The following is an 8,506-nucleotide window of genomic DNA, read 5'->3' on the forward strand; positions in this document are numbered from 1 at the left end:
CGCCTGCAAAGAGACGTCCTAGGCCTATCGCTACTCACAATGCACTCGATCGTGGTCTTATACATATGTATTTTGTAACTTTTCATCGATAATTTGATCCAGATATATATGTCTTCGACAGTTATATTTAGAATTATGAATATGTGGAAGGAACGTGAACGTACAAGATAAAAACAACCCATCCCAACTGCTATTCCGGGACCGTGAAATGTAATATTGGTCACCTCAGCCCAAGCACTGGGGCACGCAAATTATTCATCATGTAAAATAATTGCTATGTACGTCATGTTTCCACATGACTGAAAATTGCGTAAAATCGAAACTTTTCAACATAATGTCCCACAATCCATTTCCTGTTAAATATTCCTCAAAAATTTAAAACTTACGTTTTTAGATTGGTTTTATATGGAAAGTGTATGTAAGCAGATATAAGGGGCATAACTCCGTTTGGTTTGAAAAAATATATATATGTAAATATTTTGTGTTGCTGATAAATGACATCACAATGACTTTAAGACTGATTAATATACATGTACACAGAATATAAAAAATCACAGACATGATGCAACAAATGATAAAATTAATATGATTAATATTGTAACTATACATGTGTAGGAACCTGATCACTTCTCAAAGCTGTTTCCAGCAGGGTGTGGCAAGCTTGTACATAAAAGTACAATAACCAGATTAAAACAAATATAGGTCACATTTCAATAATAAGAGACATTAAATACATGAATTATTAAGAAAGGTTGGGTATAGATTTTTGAATGCACATGTATATGAAAATTTGAAAAACAAATATCAATAAACTGTTTAAAATAAATTATTTAATTAAATATCTTCTATTGCATTATCAAATATGTACTTTAAAACATTATATAATGAAACAGACTGTGGATCAGGGATGGTTGGCCCTCCATGTTTAAAGTGATAATCAGGATTAAAAAAGATATATACAGTATATAGTGTAAGAGTTTAAATAATTACTTTCAAGCAACTTTAATTATAAGAGGGACTAAGTTTTTTTCATCTTAGGAAGTTTTACATAAATCAGAAACTTAAATGCATAGTGTAAACGTTTCAGTGTGTTAGGAATATTAATGTATGTACTACATGTACACAGTTTTTTCACTCCCTATAAAAATGCACTAACTAGTACTAAAGTACCTATGGCAATCGTACACTGTATATAGACCATGAATACAGACATAACGAGGCCCTATTGACATAAAAATATTTTCGTCTAAACCGTATACACATGCATGTACATGTATCTAATAACTATAACGTTAGCTAGTCTCTAGTATGGAACGCCATAGCTGCCTTAAGACTAGATGTTTTATTGCATCACGTCACCATTTTTATAGCATCGTGTCACCATGTCATAGCATCGTGTCACCATGTTATAGCATCGTGTCACCATTTCATAGCATCGTGTAACCATGTTATAACATCGTGACACCATGTTATAGCATGATGTCACCGTGTTATTGCATCGTGTCACCATGTTATAGTATGATGTCACCATGTTATTGCATCGTGTCACCATGTTATAGCATCGTGTCACCATGTTATAGCATCGTGTCACCATATCATTGCATCGTGTCACCATGTTATAGCATGATGTCACCGTTTTATTGCATCACGTCCCCATGTTATAGCATCGTGCCACCATATTATTGCATCGTATCACCATGCTATAGCATGATATCACCATGTTATTGCATCGTGTCACCGTTTTATAGCATATAGCATCGTGTCACCATATCATTGCATCGTGTCACCATGTTATAGCATGATGTCACCGTTTTATTGCATCACGTCCCCATGTTATAGCATCGTGCCACCATATTATTGCATCGTGTCACCATGTTATAGCATGATATCACCATGTTATTGCATCGTGTCACCATATGATAGCATCGTGTCACCATGTAATAGCATCGTGTCACCATATCATTGCATCGTGTCACCATGTTATAGCATGATGTCACCGTTTTATTGCATCACGTCACCATGTTATAGCATCACGTCCCCATGTTATAGCATCGTGTCACCATGTCATAGCATCATGTCAACAGGTTATATCATCGTGTTGCCAAGTTATTAAGACGTTTTCCATTAAGACTACTCGGAATGTATTTGGATTTTACCTTACAGTCAAGCGAAAAGACGATCCCGATCACCATCTGCTAGCCGGAAATTATCTTCAGTGTTGTTTGGCGGGAGGACGTTTGGTAGGTATGATTAGATCTATTGTTAGATCTACAGCTACAAAATGACAATTTGCTAATGACCTTTTTAATGACTAATGAAATAGGTAGCGAATATATATTCTATTTCGTAATAGTTTCGTATCTTTGAAAAGGTGTCTCTCCTTTTTTATTATGATACAGTCGCTCTATTTTTAACGGTGTACAGTCAAACAGAAGTGCTTAGTTTAAAAGGTCCCAGTGAAAAGATTATACACAACGGTTCTGTTTCTATTAAAATTCAAGAAACATATAACGGCTTTGTTATCTATTAATATTTCAACTGTTTACGTTGAATAATTGAAAGTATTGTAGTATGAAAGTACATGTACATGTAAATAAAACAATAGAAAGTAAAACGATCCATTAATAGTTATCGTGTTTTTCATCTTTTCATATAATTGTCTTAAAATACTAAATTTATCTTAACGTCTAGAATTGATTTTTTATTGCTTCGGTAGTAATAATCATAAGCATAAATATATTTGTCACATTTTGGCTGATTCGAAGGTATCAAGTGAACAAGTTAGGCCAAAATTTCGCACGTCTCTCTGAACAATCCTTCCTTGAAGTGAAAATGTGGAAAATATGGGTCAAATATAAAGTGTTGTTTTTTTTAAATTACATATCTCTATTAAGAAACTGATGTCCGATAGTTGTTGTCTTCAAATTTCTTGTGGTAACGCGGCATTTTAGTTCTTCAATCTGTACAGATACAGTCATTAACACTCAGGGGCGTAGGAGGCGGGGGGGAGGGATAATCCGATGGTGTGAATCCGGTATACATGTACATGTTCAGATCGAGCAGGGTTGCATAATGGTATGACGACATTCACAAAATTATCATTTCTAAATGCAGGTACTTTAAATCGAAAAATTACCGTGTTAAGAACGCTTTTAAATCAACAAAATACATTGTAAAACTCATCTCAGTCATTCTAAATCGTAATATTTTTCCCGGGGGACACCCCTGGACCCCACAAACAACAAAATCTCGCGCCTTGGGCGCTCCCAAAAAATTGCAAAATCATCGTAAAACTCATCTCAGCCATGCTAAATCGTAATAATTTTTTCGGAGACCCCTCGACCTTCCAAACGATAAAATCTCGCGTGTCGGCGCTCCAAAATCATCAAAATACATCTTAAAACTCATCTCAGTCATTCTGAATCTTAATATTTTCTCCGGGGGATACCCCCAGACCCCCAAACATTCAAACTCTCGAGACTTTGGCGCTCGCACGCTACTTTGTGTATTCATTAATTTCCTGTTAGCGACGCTACTGTCTATAGATGTGTACAAGGATTATATGTCATGATATATGAAAACATAACATAAAGTATCCATGTGGGTGCGGGGGGCGCTTTGGAGGGGTTACAAAATATTGAGGACCTCCCCCCCCCCCTTACGTTTCATCTTCCTACGCCACTGTCACTGTTCTTGCAAAATAATAAAGGTATATTTGTAAAATCCTTTTAAAAATGCATTTGACCCTGTGAGTCATTAACACATAAAATAACCTTTTTGCTTGAGGGATGTTTTAAGATTTTGTCTCTTTCATTCTTTTTTACATGTCCGTTCTGCCACACGTCCCGCTCAAGTTTTTGTATTTGTATACAGTGACCGGTTTAGTTACATGTCTTTTTGGACACACAAACCTAAGCATTAAATGGTAACTAATTACATTGTAGTGTCTCTATGATGAATGCGATACTGTACTTATAGGTATTTTAGACAGCGATAATTAATGGACCGTATGTTTTAATGATTTCAACAATTTTGTTGAAAGTGAACGTTTTATAACAGGAATCTTATATCTTCACTCTTCTCTCTGTGAACTGCCCACAGACAAAGGAAAGGTCTTCAAAGATAGAATTTTGGAGTGAAAGTTTGACCCAAAAAATGCATATTATTATATCTATAAGCCAATTAAATCAATAAAAATCAATCTACCAGTCCGGTAAGTCACCTAACTGGTACCTACCCTCGCCTATAATTAGAAGAGACATTTGTAATATTTACGATAATGTTTCCTTAATTGTATATATTGATGTATATATACATTGTATTTATAAATTATTTTCTGTGGAATACATTTCTTGTGATATATTTATTGAACTGATGATGCCGCGCAACCAAAATCACGGACTGAACCCAAATTAGATATAAACGTTTATATAGTTTTCTTTTGATAAATAAACAAAAACTTACCGGTGTATACACAACGACATGTATCATATGTATCTGGCCTTAAGGGTTCCAATATCGGACGATCATCATACAAAATTACACTGATATTTTGGTAAAAAATTAACGGTTTAATAACGCACAAACTGGGGTACAATGCCATTACAGTATACACAATCTTCAAAAAATGTGTAATGTGTTAAGTTATATATTCCATTCTTAAAAGGTTATCGTTGGATGAATTTCTCTGAAAAAAAATCACAGCTAAAAGAAAAAAAATCTTCTGATGATTCTTGTTCAAGCATTCGTGTTACTTTAAATAAATATATCACATACACACCTTCTAAAACACAAATTTAGATAGTATAACAGGGAAGTTGTTCATGTCATTGATTTACTTACATGTAGATGTACAATGCACATGTAAAAAAAAAGGTAGAGATATGACATGGACAAAAAAACGCTTTATGTTTTACAAGGGAAGTAACCCCCTGTGATACATGTATACATGTAGTCCTACAGGTAGTAGGTAAAACAGTTTGTCAAAAAATAGGCGAGATGTTCCGATTGGGCCTAGCAGGTGATCGGGATCGTCTTTGTGCTTGACTGTAAGGTAAAATCCAAAAGCATTCCGAGTAGTCTTAAAAGAAAACGTCTTAATAACTTGGCGACACGATGCAATAACGCGGTGACACGATGCTATACCTTGGTGACACGATGCAATAATATGGTGACATCATGCTATAACATGGTGACACGATGCAATAAAACGGTGACATCATGTTATAATATGGTGACATCATGCTATAACATGGTGACACGATGCAATAAAACGGTGACATCATGCTATAATATGGGGACGTGATGCAACAATACGGTGACATCATGCAATAACATGGTGACGTCGTGCTATGATATGGTAACACGATGCTATAGCATGGTGACACGATGCAATAACACGGTGACTTCATGCTATAACATGGTGACACGTCATGCTATGATAGGGTAACACGATACTATAATATGGTGACACGATGCTATAACACGGTGACATCATTCAATAACATGGTGACACGATGCTATAACATGGGGACGTGATACAATAACGCGGTGACATCATGCTATAAAATGGTAACACGATGCAATAACACGGTGACATCATGTTATAACATGGTGACGTGATACAATAACACGGTGACATCATGCTCCCAGGCCGAGACACACCAAAGTCTATAAAAGTGGTAGTTTCTGCTCCTGCTTAGCGTTCAGCATACAGGGAGCGGGACGACTGGTTCGCCCGTTGTCAGTATAATGTGACCGGGTGGGGTGTGTTGCTTGGTGTCTTCGGCGGCATGCTTCAGTGATATAGCACTATAAAAAGGGCAACAGTTCCACTATACAAGAAGACACAACACGAACATACCGCAGTCTCCCAGTACACTCACCTCGCACAACATACACGCAACACACCGCATACATGGGAGGCCGTCCTTACATGACCATAGCTGTTAATAGGACGTAAATAAATCAAACAAACAAACAAATCATGCTATAAAATGGTAACACGATGCAATAACACGGTGACATCATGTTATAACATGGGGACGTGATACAATAACACGGTGACATCATGCTATAAAATGGTAACACGATGCAATAACACGGTGACATCATGTTATAACATGGGGACGTGATACAATAACACGGTGACATCATGCTATAAAATGGTAACACGATGCAATAACACGGTGACATCATGTTATACATGGTGAGGATACTATAACATGGTGACATCATGCTATATATGGTAACACGATGCTATAACATGGGACGTGATACAATAACACGGTGACATCATGCTATAAAATGTAACACGATGCAATAACACGGTGACATCATGTTATAACATGGTGACGTGATACAATAACATGGTGACATCATGCTATAACATGGTGACGCGATGCTATAACATGGTGACGTGATGCTATAACATGTTGACACGATGCTATAACATGGAGACGTGATGTAATAAAACATCTAGTCTTAAGGCAGCTATGGCGTTCCATACTCTGGTATTGTACACTTTGGGCCTATATATAGGAAGTTCGGTCACGGCCACACACGTTACCGACTTTATACCTTCAGAAATCAGTAGGTCTTGATAGTAATAAATTTAGAGCTAACACTTCTTGATGATCTGTATAAAATATGACATATGCACAACAGAATATTTTATGAGTTACTTACATACAGTTTTACCTTTGAACTTGTCCAGCGATCTTCCAGGTTCAGGAAAAGGGTTTAATAAAACATTTCTAACAAATTTATCAGGATGTCGATTGTTGCTGTTATATTTATCCCAACGCCAACGCTAACCCGCATTTTCAAATTACACACGCCGTACAAGTCTACAGTGTTGACGTAAACAAATGGCTGTGATGTCGGAGCATTCGAATTGACGGCTAAGGTCACGTGCAAAAGGGGGCGGTACCAAGCAGTTTGATTGACAGCTGGCGATCCGCCAACTTTCACAAAAGTTTTTTTCCTTTTAGAATTACTAAATCATACATCATCAAATATTTGCTATTAAAGATAGGTGATTAAAATAAACATGTTATCTGCTTCTTTTAAAAAATCACTGTATATAAAAAAGCAGAAATCTGGCTTAGTGTTAAAGTGCAGATCTTCTGATCTTTCGATTCTCACCACCGGCGGCAATTTTTTCTCGTTTTTTTTTTAATTTATCATGCAAACATGCCTATTCAAACTATTCACAAAATCTAGTGAGGGCTACATGTACATGTAGCTATTACTACAAAATACATAATTATATATCTGAGGATTTACATCGGATATATACACGGTCAGTATCTTACAGTAGTAGGCCAAGGACGTATCCTTGAATAGGCCTGTTAGTTTTATTTTGGTGTCAACACGGAAAGACGAGATGACTCCTGTCTCCTGGACATTTAAACAAATCAATATTTCACTAGGCAAATAATATTTTGAAAATTCCATATACCGCCTGCAAAGAGACGTCCTAGGCCTATCGCTACTCACAATGCACTCGATCGTGGTCTTATACATATGTATTTTGTAACTTTTCATCGATAATTTGATCCAGATATATATGTCTTCGACAGTTATATTTAGAATTATGAATATGTGGAAGGAACGTGTGTACAAGATAAAAACAACCCATCCCAACTGCTATTCCGGGACCGTGAAATGTAATATTGGTCACCTCAGCCCAAGCACAGGGGCACGCAAATTATTCATCATGTAAAATAATTGCTATGTACGTCATGTCCACATGACTGAAAATTGCGAAAAATGAATTAGATATTATGTAAATATCGGTTAGCTTGTAATTATAATAATAATAATGATAACAAGAACACTTATATCACAACAAGGATTTATAACTATACGTCCTTGATCACAAGTAGTACTTTTTAATGCAAGTTCATTAGTTAGTTTTTATAAAGAATTTCAACTGTTTTTAAATAAATGCAATTTGATAGTACTGCAGTAACTGTTATAAACTGAACCAACCTGTAAAATCAACTTTCAACATAAGCCACAATCCTTTTCCTGTTAATATTCCTCAAACATTTAAAACTTACGTTTTAGATTGGTTTTATATGGAAAGTGTATGTAAGCAGATATAAGGGGCATAACTCCGTTTGGTTTGACTGAGTTACATACAGGAGCTGCACTGACAATTTCTGGAAATATCTCTTCGTTTGTAATTGATAGTTTAAGCATTTTTCTTTTTTCCTCGATCCTAGTCTTTTTCCATTTGATTGATCCCATTTTGTTTTGCTGATAAATGACGTGATACTATTGAGCTAAACGAAGAGGTTTGGGAATTAGATAGATGAAATGACTGATTTAAGATATAAATGGTTTATCCCACCTACTCGTACAAAATACAGACTGTAAGATATTATACTTTTAAAATCAAACCTTACTGCATATATTTTGTCACAATTTATGTCACAATTTAGACTAATGGTTTATAAATTAGCTAGAAAATATACACCTGCTCATAAACCAACTAATT

The sequence above is a fragment of the Argopecten irradians genome, chromosome 12, assembly GCF_041381155.1.
Source record: "Argopecten irradians isolate NY chromosome 12, Ai_NY, whole genome shotgun sequence".
In the NCBI taxonomy this organism is placed as follows: domain Eukaryota; kingdom Metazoa; phylum Mollusca; class Bivalvia; order Pectinida; family Pectinidae; genus Argopecten; species Argopecten irradians.